We start from the raw sequence: 12,332 nt of genomic DNA, 5'->3' as shown, positions 1-12,332 counted from the left end.
AAGACTTTTCCATCAACAAAAGCAACTCTATCCCCTTTATCTTCTAAGCAAGAAATTGAAAGCAAATTCTTTTTCAAACTTGGAACATATAGTATGTTGTTGAGATGTAGTTTTGCTCCATTCTCCAACTTCAAAGATGTAGATCTTAGGCCTCTAACAACATAGCTTTTGTTGTCTCCCAATTCCACTGCATGAGAGGATGGTTCCTTTGATAGAGTTTGTAGTTGCTTACTTTCCCCTATCATATGCCTTGATGCTCCACTGTCAATGATCCATGCATTATCATCATTGAGGGATCCTGTAAGTGTAGCTAAGAACCCTTGACTTTTGACCTTGTTGAATAAGTAGTACTCAATCTTCTTGATTCATCTTCCTATAGAAGTTAATCCCATTCTTATCATAGAGGGAGTAATGGTTTCCTTTAAGCCAACAAAGTGATCTTCGATCTTCTTCGACCTTAGCTCTGATACCATGCTGAGAAATCAATGCTAGTAGGATTAGGGTTAGATTTCTTTTTCTTGATAATTACTTGTGAATTATGTTGTCTTCTTTTACTTATTTGTTAAATTATCTTTCATCAAGCAATTACCAAATTATGTGTGTATGAAGATCACAAAAACACAAGACACAAGATGTAGGCACTCTGCTAGGGCAAAACACCTTTCTAGGGGAAAACCTAGTAAAAGTCTCTTCCTTCAATAGTTTTCCTGGAGACTCTTCTACCTAGACAAAAGACCTCCTCCACACCAAGCCAACCTCTCCTTCTTTGATCCAACCTTCGACCTAGCGGGGCAACAACACTTCGACCTTAACAACTTCGACTTGGCAACGTCTAGCATCGACAACAGCTTCGACCTTGACTAGGAGACTTCGATCTCCCAAACGAGCGCACACAAGAGAGAGAGAGAGAGGTACCGAAATTTCGATTTTCTTCTCCCCTTCCTCCTTGACCAAACTTCTTTTGGACCCTTCCTTCAACATCGCACTTCTTCCCAGCGTCCAGCTTCTAGCTTCCAAAGATCGAACTATGCTTGAGAGAGTGAGATGCTCAAATGAAGTCGAATTGCCTTGTATATATAACCTTCTAATGAGGGTGAATTGCCTTCCTTGAGGCCGACTTTATCTTCATGAGGCTGGGTTGGTGTGGAGGTTACATAATTTATTTTTAACTAAAAAATCATTCTTTTTACATTGTTCGAAAGCCCAAGAAGGGTCTCTTAAAATATACAATGACTCTATTGGCTCTTTATTAATCCTAGGAGTCATCAATGGGGAATTTGACTAATAAAATGATAACCCAAGCATGAAACCCATGCTTTAATAAGTCATTGTAACAATAATTAAAATTCTTTTGACGAATACATTTTATGAAGACCGAACCTAGTTACATTTTTCAACAGTTTGACCCACTTGGGCTTTGTGGGTGAAGTACCCAAGCGGTGGGTTTTTCACCCAAAGTTGTGAGCACGAAACCAAGTGGAGTTTTTTTGATGGTTTGGTCATTGAGGGCATGTAGGGCACCCTTAAGGACCTAAGGGGCATCAAAGGCATCAATGAGGTGGCATTGGGTGGACGAAAATGATTTTATGTCTCATGTTTTATGGAGTTTTAACAATTTGTTAAGGTTAGCTTGGAGTTATGTAATGACCCTTGTTGGCTAAGGGAAGCCCACCAAGAACTCTATAAAGAGAGAGGCAAGGAGAGCTCATTCACCCACCATCCAAGTGCATATCATCAAGGAGAATGACAAATATGAGGCAGCTGCAGACCTAAGGAGCTAAGCCAAAGTGTGCAGAAGGACAAGATTGTTTCTATTTTCCTAGCTCTGGTTTTACTGAGTAGGAGGCGTAGCTAGCTGAGTTTGATAGGAGTATTTATGGGCACATGTTTGTGCTAATTTTCTGTCATATGGCCGCAGAAGTGTTGTACCTTATTGGACGGCCGAAATCACTAGAACACGACTGTTTTGGTGAGTTGTGAGGTCTGGTGCATAGTTGGAGTAAGGTTGCATGCCTCAAGGGACCAACGCAGCAAGTTCAGGGGCTTGAAGGAGGTTAATGTAGGTCTTAAAGCATTGATATATGGCTGAGGAAACCCTAGCCTAGAGGACTATAACCTAGGACGAAGCTTCAGCCGAGTGGTGCTCAGAACTGTGACAATTACAGGGCTATTGGTGATGTCTTGTAGAGGTATGTCTTTGTCTGTCTAAGGTGATGAATGCAATGGATGGTAGGGATGTTTAGTAGGTTTGAACTCCAATGTTGAAGCAACCTTCATACAATGTTTTGGAGTGTTGTTAGTGGCTAACTTGTAGACCTAAGTGTTATGGACAAGTGGCAGACTTGTCACAATAAGTGGGTTGTACATAGTTCCCTAGTTCATAGATCTCAATGTTGAAGAATCGATGATAAGAGGAATCATGTGTTGAGCCCTGGTTCTATGATTTACACTAGGTTAAATTAGAGATAAGAGGGCAACCTCCAAGCCCTAAGTCTCGTCATCTTTGAAGCAATAGACAGACTAGAAGAGGGCAGTTGTGAAGACCCTAAGAGTTGGAACTCTTGGTGGAGTGGGAGAGCAGCTAGTGGGCAAACTTGCTTAGGCCAAAGTTTAGTCACTCTTGGAGCAGCAGGAGGGTTGATAGTGGCAGTTTGTTGAGCCGGAGATGCAAAATTTCTGAAGTAGTAGAAGTTGCAGTGATCAACAGAAGAGGAGGCAAAGTACCTACTAGATGTGTTCAAGGTACGTGGATTGAAAGGATTATGGATGTGCACCATCAACAAGTAAGTCAAGTGTACTTTGTTCATGGACAAATTGGTCATCATAGTTGTTCATACCAAGTCCTAATTTATCTTATATCAGGGATGATTATAATGGTCATGATCCTTGGTACGAGAGCCCTAAGATTATTGTATTAAAGATTTGTAATATAACAAGTGTTTGGTTAAAATTTGTCTTGTGTACTAGTTGATTCACTACTATATGTTATTCCGCTGTGCAAAGTAGAAGTGTTGTGGCATTTAAGTGTGTTTGTGATCATGATGTTAGACACAAACCTAATTCTTGAGTGTTATTGAAAAATCAACATGGTATCAAGGCTACTTTGAAGGGCCAGTGAATGAGAGTGTGCACAATGTATAGCTCAAGAGGGAGTTGGTTCCATTGTTATTGAAGCACTAATAGCAATGGCAAAGTCGTCGGTTGGTCTGCGATTCGAGGATAGGTTGGATGGGCTATCCAACTATACATTGGGAGGAAAGGTTCAAGCTAGTCTTGATGGTGAACAAGATCTCTGATTTTGTTGATAAGGAGATCAAGAAACCAACTGACCCTAACGTGTTGGAAGTGTATGAGGAGTGGGATACAAAAGCGAAGCTGATGATCCTAGATGGTGTTAAAGATCACTTGATACCTCATATGTCCGAGAAGAACACTGCCCATGAGATTTGAAAAGCTCTTCAGTATCTGTTCTAGAATAAGAACAAGAACTCGATGTTGGTATTAAGAGTTAAGTTGAAGACCACCAGGATGTTAGATGGTGAAGGAATGCCTTGTGTCTGGCGAGACTTTCTCAGGTTCGAGATGAGCTTGCTGCCGTTGGTGAAATTGTTTCAGATTCTTAGCTAGTGAGGACTGCTTTGAAATGGCTTATTGAGGAATAGAATCCCTTCATCAAAGGGATTGTCGCTTGTGAGAAGCTGCCAGATTGGAACAGGTTGTGGGATGACTTCATTAAGGAGGAACTGCCAGATGAGGACCTTCTTAAGAAGAAGAAGACTTCTGATGATAACATGGCTCTTGTAGGGAGAATGAAGGGCAAGGCAAAGAAGAACTTGAGCAAGATGAAGTGTTACAACTGTGGTGAATATGGTCATTATTTGACCAGTGGCTTGCTTACAGGCTTGTCTGACTGGCTGAAGGAACATTAGGACATAGCATCATGAAATCATTCTCTTGGACAAAGCATGGTTATCGTGTCCGAGGAAGAAGAAGGAAGATTATGAGAAGAAGAAAGGGAAGGAGATAGTAGGTGCCGTTACTTCCTCTGAGCTAGATGACCTCTCTAGTAGGTTGGAGGACGAGGATTTTTCTCTAGTTTTTCATTTCTCTGAGTGTACCGTTGATGAGATTGCATGGTACGTGGATAGTGGTTTGTCGAAACATATGACAGGTTGATGTGATGTGTTCGAGAATCTAACTGAGTAGGATTTGAAGTTGCACATTGTGGTTTGCGACAAGAGTCAGAAAGGGATCAGAGTATCAGGTGTCGTGCCATTCAGGATGGAGTTGGGTTTGTTGTTACGAGTTAAAGATGTACTGTTTTTACTGGAGCTCAAATACAACGTGTTGTCTGTCTCAATGATCAAGCAAAAAGGGTTTGAGATGATATTCCAGGATGGGAAAGCGAGACTCAGGCCCAGAGGCTCTAATTCTGTTGGAGTTGTTATTGGAGTTAGGGAACATGGTCTATATCTATTGATGGACAAGCCTATAGATCATGAGAAGCAGGAGCAGATTGCAGAGACTTAGAGGGAGTTGAGTTCGAGTGGGAGTATGTAGGTTCATCGGGAGAATCTGCAACCCAAGAAGAGTGCATGGTCAGTTGGGAGTAAGGGGACTTCTACAGCTGGCAAGAAGGTACTGTGGGATGACATGAAGTCCTAGTCAAGAAAGGAAGAAGCAGGAAGCTTCTCGTGGCAGAGACACTACCAAGACCAGCATGGTTCATTCTGTAGGATATGTTGCAGTGGTGAATGTCATGAGTTGGGCTAGTGTCCCCAGTTACAATGATGACAAGATACTTCCGTGTGGTGGAAGTACCTCTTTTGCTACAAGGGAGTGTTGATTTGTGTAACTTGGGAGGTACTTTGATGCAGGAGCATGAGGCTTGAAGACAAAAGACTTCGAATTTTATTCCAAAAATACAAAAAAAGTTTTCAAGCGAAGGAGTGGGATCCTTTAGCTGTCACTTTACAAAGCTTTCTAGATAGGATTTGAGCTAGAATTTAGGGATTTGAATTATCTTGTAATTAATTCCAGTATTAGGCTTAGTTGAGATTCTTGAGGAGAATATCATGCAGACTAGATATTATCTAGGATTAGGCAGATTCGATCCATTGATTTAGGATCTGATTGTTGTATGAGCAGGTATTTATGTAAGTTTTGAATTAGTAGAATGGGATTTTTGGCTGTGGAAGATTGGAATGTAAAATTTGGAATCTCTTTGTATCTTCGTGAATATTGTGCATGAATGGTCAAATCTCAGAGGTTTTAATTTCCTTCGAAATATTTCTGAGTTTTGTTGATTTCCAGTTTGGCCCCTTTAGAATTAGATTTTATATAATCTTGTGTTGTCGCATCTAAATCTTCACTCACTGTGCATTGAAACAACCTGGATGTATTCGAAATCACAGAATATAATTTAGAGACAAACTAAACTTGGCAGAAGTGCTAGTCTTGGTGGAACGAGGAAACCCTGACAAATTCGTGAGAAACCCAAGAGAAGATTTGAATCGTTCGATCGATAGATCCAATAGATCTAATGGTCATCGCGTGCCAACAAGCGCAAACGTTAATTAGAATAGAAGAGCGGTCTTTGTAGGTGTAAGCAGTATCTCGCGCAGTCTCAAAGTGGTAAATGGTATTTTGCAAATTCACGCGATTAACCTGAGGGGTTGACACGTAGCACGGGAAAACCACTTTTCTCGCGCGCTCTCGACTTGTTATGCATCGTGCAAGATTTCACGCGAGATTACGCGATAGCTGTTGGATCAAGCGGGATTGATTGATGGTGGAGATCAACCAAGCTAGTTGGCGAGCGGGTGACGCGATAGCCATTCGATTAGATGGGTCAGATCTGACGGTGATCGCGTCAGAAGATGCAGGTGAGTTAATTTAAATTTCGGACGCGATAAGGTTATGAACTGGGGTTTTAATTCCTTTCAGTTTCGAGGTAAATTTGAAGGTTTGCCATATACCGAGTAAATTAAATTAGTCTGCTATTTTAGCAGAATAGCTAAATTTGGAGGTTGATGATTGATACTCCAAAGAAAACTCGAGAAGAAGTAGTTTCTAGTTTTGAACGATTATCCTCAACACCTGCTACTGGCCCACCATTAGTGGTATCAGAGCAGCTTATTGACACTGAGCAGGATCTCAAGGATCAGAAAAATAAATCCAACATGGCTTTCAGAGTTGGAGGAAAACGTGGTGGTGGTTAAAGAAGAGGAAGACCAGTTGCAAATGCTAAAGTGTTGGAAGCTATGCAACAGATGCAAGCTAGATCAGAAGCAGTGGAAATGGGAAATCAAAGAGATGTAGGTGCTGGAGATGTCAGTGAGCCTGAAGTTGAAGCTGTAGAAGAAGAGGAACCTGTAGAAGTTACTCCTGAAATGAGATTCTTTAAATCAGTGTTGGGATCCACATCTAAACCCGGACTCGAGGTTTCAGTTTATACAGGAGGTTTAAACCCCAAGGAGTTGATAGATTGGATTAATGACATGGATAAATTCTTTGATTATGAAGAAATGGAAGAAGGAAAGAGAGTGAAATTTGCTGTCACAAAATTGAAAGGACATGCAGCACTTTGGTGGGATGGAGTGCAGGCAGAAAGAAGGAGACTTGGTAAGCAGCCAATTAAAAATTGGAACAGGATGGTGGCAAAGTTGAGAGGTAAGTTTTTGCCAAGTGATTATCAACTTTCATTATTTAGACAGATGCAAAATCTTAGACAGAGGTCTTTGATAGTGAAAGAATACACAGAGGAATTTTACAAAGTGAGCATAAGAGCTGGACAAATTCAAGATACAGATGAGAAGGTTGCAAGATATATAAATGGTCTCAGAATGGAGATTCAAGATGAGATAAGTGTGCTATTCCCTAAAACAGTAGAAGAGGCTTATCAGATGGTATTGAAGGCTGAAGAAAAACTCATGAGGAAGCAATCTGCCAGAAGTAGAGGTACTTTCCGAGGAAGAGGAAGTCAAGGTGGTAGAGGAAGATCTACAACACCTAGAGATGGAGCTAGCAACAACTCGAATCAGCATACACCCACAAAAGGTGATACAAGTGGTAGAAGGAGTTTTTCCAGAGGAAGAGGAGGCAGGGCAGAGGAAGAGAAATAAGATGTTACAGATGTAACACGCTGGGACACAGAGCCAATGAGTGCCCAGAAAGTGCAGGGACAAAATGTAATTGTTGCTTAGACTGAAGAGGAAGCAACAAAGGTGCCAGGAGAAGAAAATGTACCAGAGAAAGGGGAATCTTTGGTAGTTAACAAAGTTTTGTTAAAGCCAGCAAAGGAAGTTGTTGAACCAGCGCAGAGAAAGACTTTGTTTAGGACTGTGTGCAAGGTTTAAGGAAAATGCTGTCAAATGGTAATTGATAGTGGTAGCACCGATAATTTGGTCTCTACAGAAGTAGTGGAAAAGTTGATATTAAAGACAAAGAAACATTCGACACCTTACAAGGTGTCATGGCTTCAAAAAGGACATCAATTGTTAGTGAATGAACAATGTGAAGTGGAGTTGCAGTTGGGCAACTACAAGGATAAAATTATGTGTGATGTGATGCCTATGGATGTGTGTCACATATTGTTGGGAAAAAGAACACATACAAATTTGGTAAAGATGGTGTTAGTCATACATTGCTGCCTATGGAAGAAGAGGATGCATCAAGAAAATCTGATCCAAAGACTCTATTGCTGAGTGGAAAAGAATACTTGCAGTAGATTGAAGAGAATGAGGTAAATTTTGCATTGATTTGCAAACCCAAGGTAATAACTACTTCTACTAAAATTTCTGATTTGCCAATTGAAATTCAAGAGATGTTGGAAAATTATTGTGATATCATTGTAGATGATTTGCCTAATGAGTTACCACCCATTAGAAAAATCAGTCATCATATAGATTTGATTCCAGGGGCGAATCTGCCAAATAAAGCAGCTTATAGGATGACTCCCATAGAAAATGAAGAAATCAGAAAACAGGTTCAGGAATTGTTAGATAAAGGACTGATTAGAGAGAGTTTGAGTCCTTGTGCAGTGCCAACAGTGTTGAGTCCAAAGAAAGATGGAGGCTGGAGAATGTGCACTGATTCAAGAGCAATCAACAAAATAACAATCAGGTACAGATTTCCTTTACCTAGAATTGAAGATTTGATGGATTGTTTAAGTGGAGCAAGATATTTTACAAAGCTGGATTTAAAAAGTGGGTATCATCAAATAAGGATTAGAGAAGGAGATGAATGGAAAACTGCTTTTAAAACAAATGAAGGACTGTATGAATGGATGGTAATGCCTTTTGGGTTATCAAATGCTCCTAGTACATTTATGAGGCTTATGAATGAAGTGCTGAAAGAATTTATTGGTAAATTTGTCATAGTATATCTAAAGAGGAACATATGAGACATCTGAATTATGTCTTACAGAAGCTGCAACAAGAAAAGTTACTGCTAAATTTAAAGAAATGTTCATTCATGAAGGAAGAGTTGGTATATTTGGGCTTTGTTGTTTCTGTTGATGGATTAAAGATGGATCCAGAGAAGATAAAGGCAATCATAGAGTGGCCTTCACCGAAAAGTGTTTTTGAGGTAAGAAGTTTTCATGGTCTTGCTAGTTTTTATAGAAAATCCATAAGGAATTTTAGTAAGATCAATGCTTTTATTATTGACACTATCAAGAAGGATAAACAACCATTTAAATGGACTGTTGACGCAAAAAAGAACTTCCAGCTGTTGAAAAGAAAGATCACTGAAAAGCCTATTTTAATTTTGCCTGATTTTAATAAACCTTTTCAAGTGAAATGTGATGCTAGTGGAGAAGCTATTGGCGCTGTTTTAAGTCAGGAGGACAGACCTGTAGCTTATTTTAGTGAAAAATTGAATGAATCGAAGAAGAAATATTCTTCTTATGATAAGGAATTTTATGTAGTTGTGCAGTCATTGAAAAAGTGGAGACATTACTTGATGTCTAAGGAGTTTATACTTTATTCAGACAATCATGCATTACGGTACATTATACAACAGCCAAAGGTCGGTCAGAAACATGCAAAATGGGTAGAATATCTTCAAAGTTTTAATTTTGTATTAAAACATATAAATTGCCAATCAAACAAAGTAGCAGATGCCTTAAGCAGAAAAAGTATCCTAGTTCAGGAAAGTCAAATTCAAGTGTTGGTTTTTGATTTTCTTAAAAAATTATATGAGAAAGATTTAGATTTTGAAGAAGCACTTGAAGCTTGTAAAAATCCTGTTTTGTTGGACAGAAGTAAGTGGCTGGATTTTTTCTTGCAAGAAGGATTGTTGTGTAAGAGAAATCAATTGTGCATACCAAATTGCTCTATGAAGGAAAATTTAATCAAGGAGAAACATAGTGGTGGACTTGGAGGACATTTTGGTGCAGACAAGACTTATGAGCAGTTGAATCGGTTTTATTTCTGGCCGAAGATGAGATCTGAAGTGGAAAAGTATGTAAAAAATTGTAAAGTCTGTCAGTATGCAAAGGGAAGGAGCCAAAACACAGGTTTGTATGTTCCATTACCTATTCCAAATAGACCTTGGGATATGGTAAGTATGGACGTTGTTTTGGGTTTACCAAAAACTCAGAGGAAATGATTCAATTTATGTTGTGGTTGACAAATTTTCTAAAATGGCACATTTTATTCCATGTTATAAAACTAGTGATGCTACTCACGTTGCTAATCTGTTTTTTAAGGAGATTGTAAGGTTGCATGGGTTACCTAAGAGCATTGTTTCAGACAGAGACACCAAATTTGTTGGTCATTTCTGGAGGACCTTGTGGAAGAAACTTGGTACTAAACTGAGTTTCAGTTCAGCTTATCATCCTTAGACTGAAGTTGTAAACAAAAGCTTGGGTAATCTTCTGAGGAGTCTTGCAGGTGAACATCCAAAACAGTGGGATCAAATTTTGGCACAGGCTGAATATGCTTATAATGATTCTCCTAACAGGAGTACAGGGCAGAGTCCATTCCATATAGTTTATGGAATGCACCCAAGAGGAGTGTCTGAATTAAGAGACTTGGGAAAAGCTGAAATGAGAAGTGCTAAAGGAGAAGATTTTGCTTCAGAGATTCAAGAAATACATGAACAAGTAAAACAACAGTTACAGGATAGCAACATAAAGTACAAGAGCAGAGCAGATTTGAAGAAGAGAGAAGTTAATTTTGAGGTTGGAGATTTGGTTTTGGCACACCTAAGGAAGGAAAGATTTCCAAAAAGGGAGTATAACAAGTTAAAATTTAAGAAAATTGGACCATGCAGAGTCTTCAGGAAATTTTCTGCAAATGCATATGAAATTGAATTACCCTCTGACATTGGAATATCTCCAATTTTCAATGTTGCTGATTTGTACAGGTATGAAAATAGAAATGCAGATGATACAGCAGAAGATAAAGAAGAACAAGAGGTTGATTGGGTAAAACAGTTACCTACAGCAAAGGCATTGCAGCCAGAAAAGATTTTAGATAAGAGATTGTTTAAAAAGACAAGAGGACAGGAGTATTTTTAGTATTTGATCAAGTGGAAGGATCAACCAATTGCTCATGCTATCTGGATGACAGATGCCATGCTTTGGGAAGTTGGGCAGTTTTGTAGAAGAGCTCATGGACAGGAGCCCATGAAGAATTTTGTCCTCAGGAGTCTGATGCAGGAGCATGAGGCTTGAAGACAAAAGACTTCGAATTTTATTCCAAAAATACAAAAAAGGTTTACAAGCAAAGGAGTGGGATCCTTTAGCTGTCACTTTACAAAGCTTTCTAGATAGGATTTGAGCTAGAATTCAGGGATTTGAATTATCTTGTAATTAATTCCAGTATTAGGCTTAGTTGAGATTCTTGAGGAGAATATCATGCAGACTAGATATTATCCAGGATTAGGCAGATTTGATTCATTGATTTAGGATCTGATTGTTGTATGAGCAGGTATTTATGTAAGTTTTGAATTTGTAGAATGGGATTTTGGCTGTGGAATATTGGAATGTAAAATTTGGAATCTCTCTGTATCTTTGTGAATACTGTGCATGAATGGTCAAATCCCGGAGGTTTTAATTTCCTTCGAAATATTTCTGAGTTTTGTTGGTTTCCAGTTTGGCCCCTTTAGAATTAGATTTTTTATAATGTTGTGTTGTCGCATCTAAATCTTCACTCACTGTGCATTGAAACAACCTGGATGTATTCGAAATCACAGAATATAATTTAGAGATAGACTAAACTTGGCGGAAGTGCTAGTCTTGGCGGAACAAGGAAACCCTGACAAATTCGTGAGAAACCCGGGAGAAGATCTGAATCGTCCGATTGACATATCCAATAGTTCTAATGTTCATCGTGTGCCAACAAGCGCAGACGTTAATCAAAATAGAAGAGCGGTCTTCGTAGGTGTAAGCAGTATCTCACGTGGTCTCAAAGTGGTAAATGTATTTTGCAAATTCACACGATTAACCTGAGGGGTTGACACGTAACACGGGAAAGCCACTTTTCTCGCGCACTCTCGACTTGTTATGCATTGTGCAAGATTTCACTCGAGATTACGCGATAGCCATTGGATCAAGCGGGATTGATCGATGGTGGAGATCGGCCAAGCTAGTTGGCGAGCGGGTGACGTGATAGCCGTTCGATTAGACAGGTCAGATCTGACGGTGATCGCGTCAGAAGATGCAGGTGAGTTAATTTAAATTTCGGATGCGATAAGGTTATCAACTAGGGTTTTAATTCCTTTTGGTTTCGGGGTAAATTTGAAGGTTTGCCATATACCAGGTAAATTAAATAAGTCCGCTATTTTAGCAGAATAGCTAAATTTGGAGGTTGATGATTGATACTCCAAAGAAAACCCGAGAAGAAGTTCCAACTGAACTTGAAGAAGTAGTTTCTAGTTTTGAACGATTATCCTTAACACCTGCAACCAACCCAACATACTCCCACTCCCTAGGGTATTGGGTTTGGGAGAAGTTTGACCCACATGGGCTTTGTGGGCGAAGTACCCAAGCGGTGGGTTTTGCACCCAAAGTTGTGGGCGCAAAACTAAGTGGAGTTTTTTTTGATGGTTTGGTCATTGAGGTCATGTGGGGCACCCTTAAGGAGCTAAGAGGCACCTAAGGCACCAATGAGGTGGTGTTGGGTGGATGAATTTTTTTTATGTCTCATGTTTTATGGACTTTTAACAATTTGTTAAGTTCGGCTTGGAGTTATGTAATGACCCTTGGTGATTAAGGGAAGCCCACCAAGAACTCTAAAAAGAGAGGGAGGGAGAGCTCATTCACTCACCATTTAAGTGCATCTCATCAAAGAGAATGACAAATCTGAGGTAGCCACAGAGTTAAG

At 39.6% G+C, this 12,332-nt stretch overlaps 1 protein-coding gene across 3 annotated transcripts in view; it reads left to right on the top strand.

Annotated features, from left to right (window-relative positions):
- LOC149244640 (uncharacterized) overlaps positions 1 to 12,332 on the top strand; it is a 139,703-nt gene that overhangs the window by 63,324 nt on the left and 64,047 nt on the right. The gene's annotated exons all lie outside the window — the stretch shown is intronic.

This window comes from Pinus tabuliformis, chromosome 8 (genome assembly GCF_031772625.1).
Source record: "Pinus tabuliformis cultivar Carrire ecotype Pingquan chromosome 8, CPIR1, whole genome shotgun sequence".
Classification (NCBI taxonomy): Eukaryota; Viridiplantae; Streptophyta; class Pinopsida; order Pinales; family Pinaceae; genus Pinus; species Pinus tabuliformis.
This window is presented reverse-complemented; position numbering and strand designations above follow the sequence as displayed.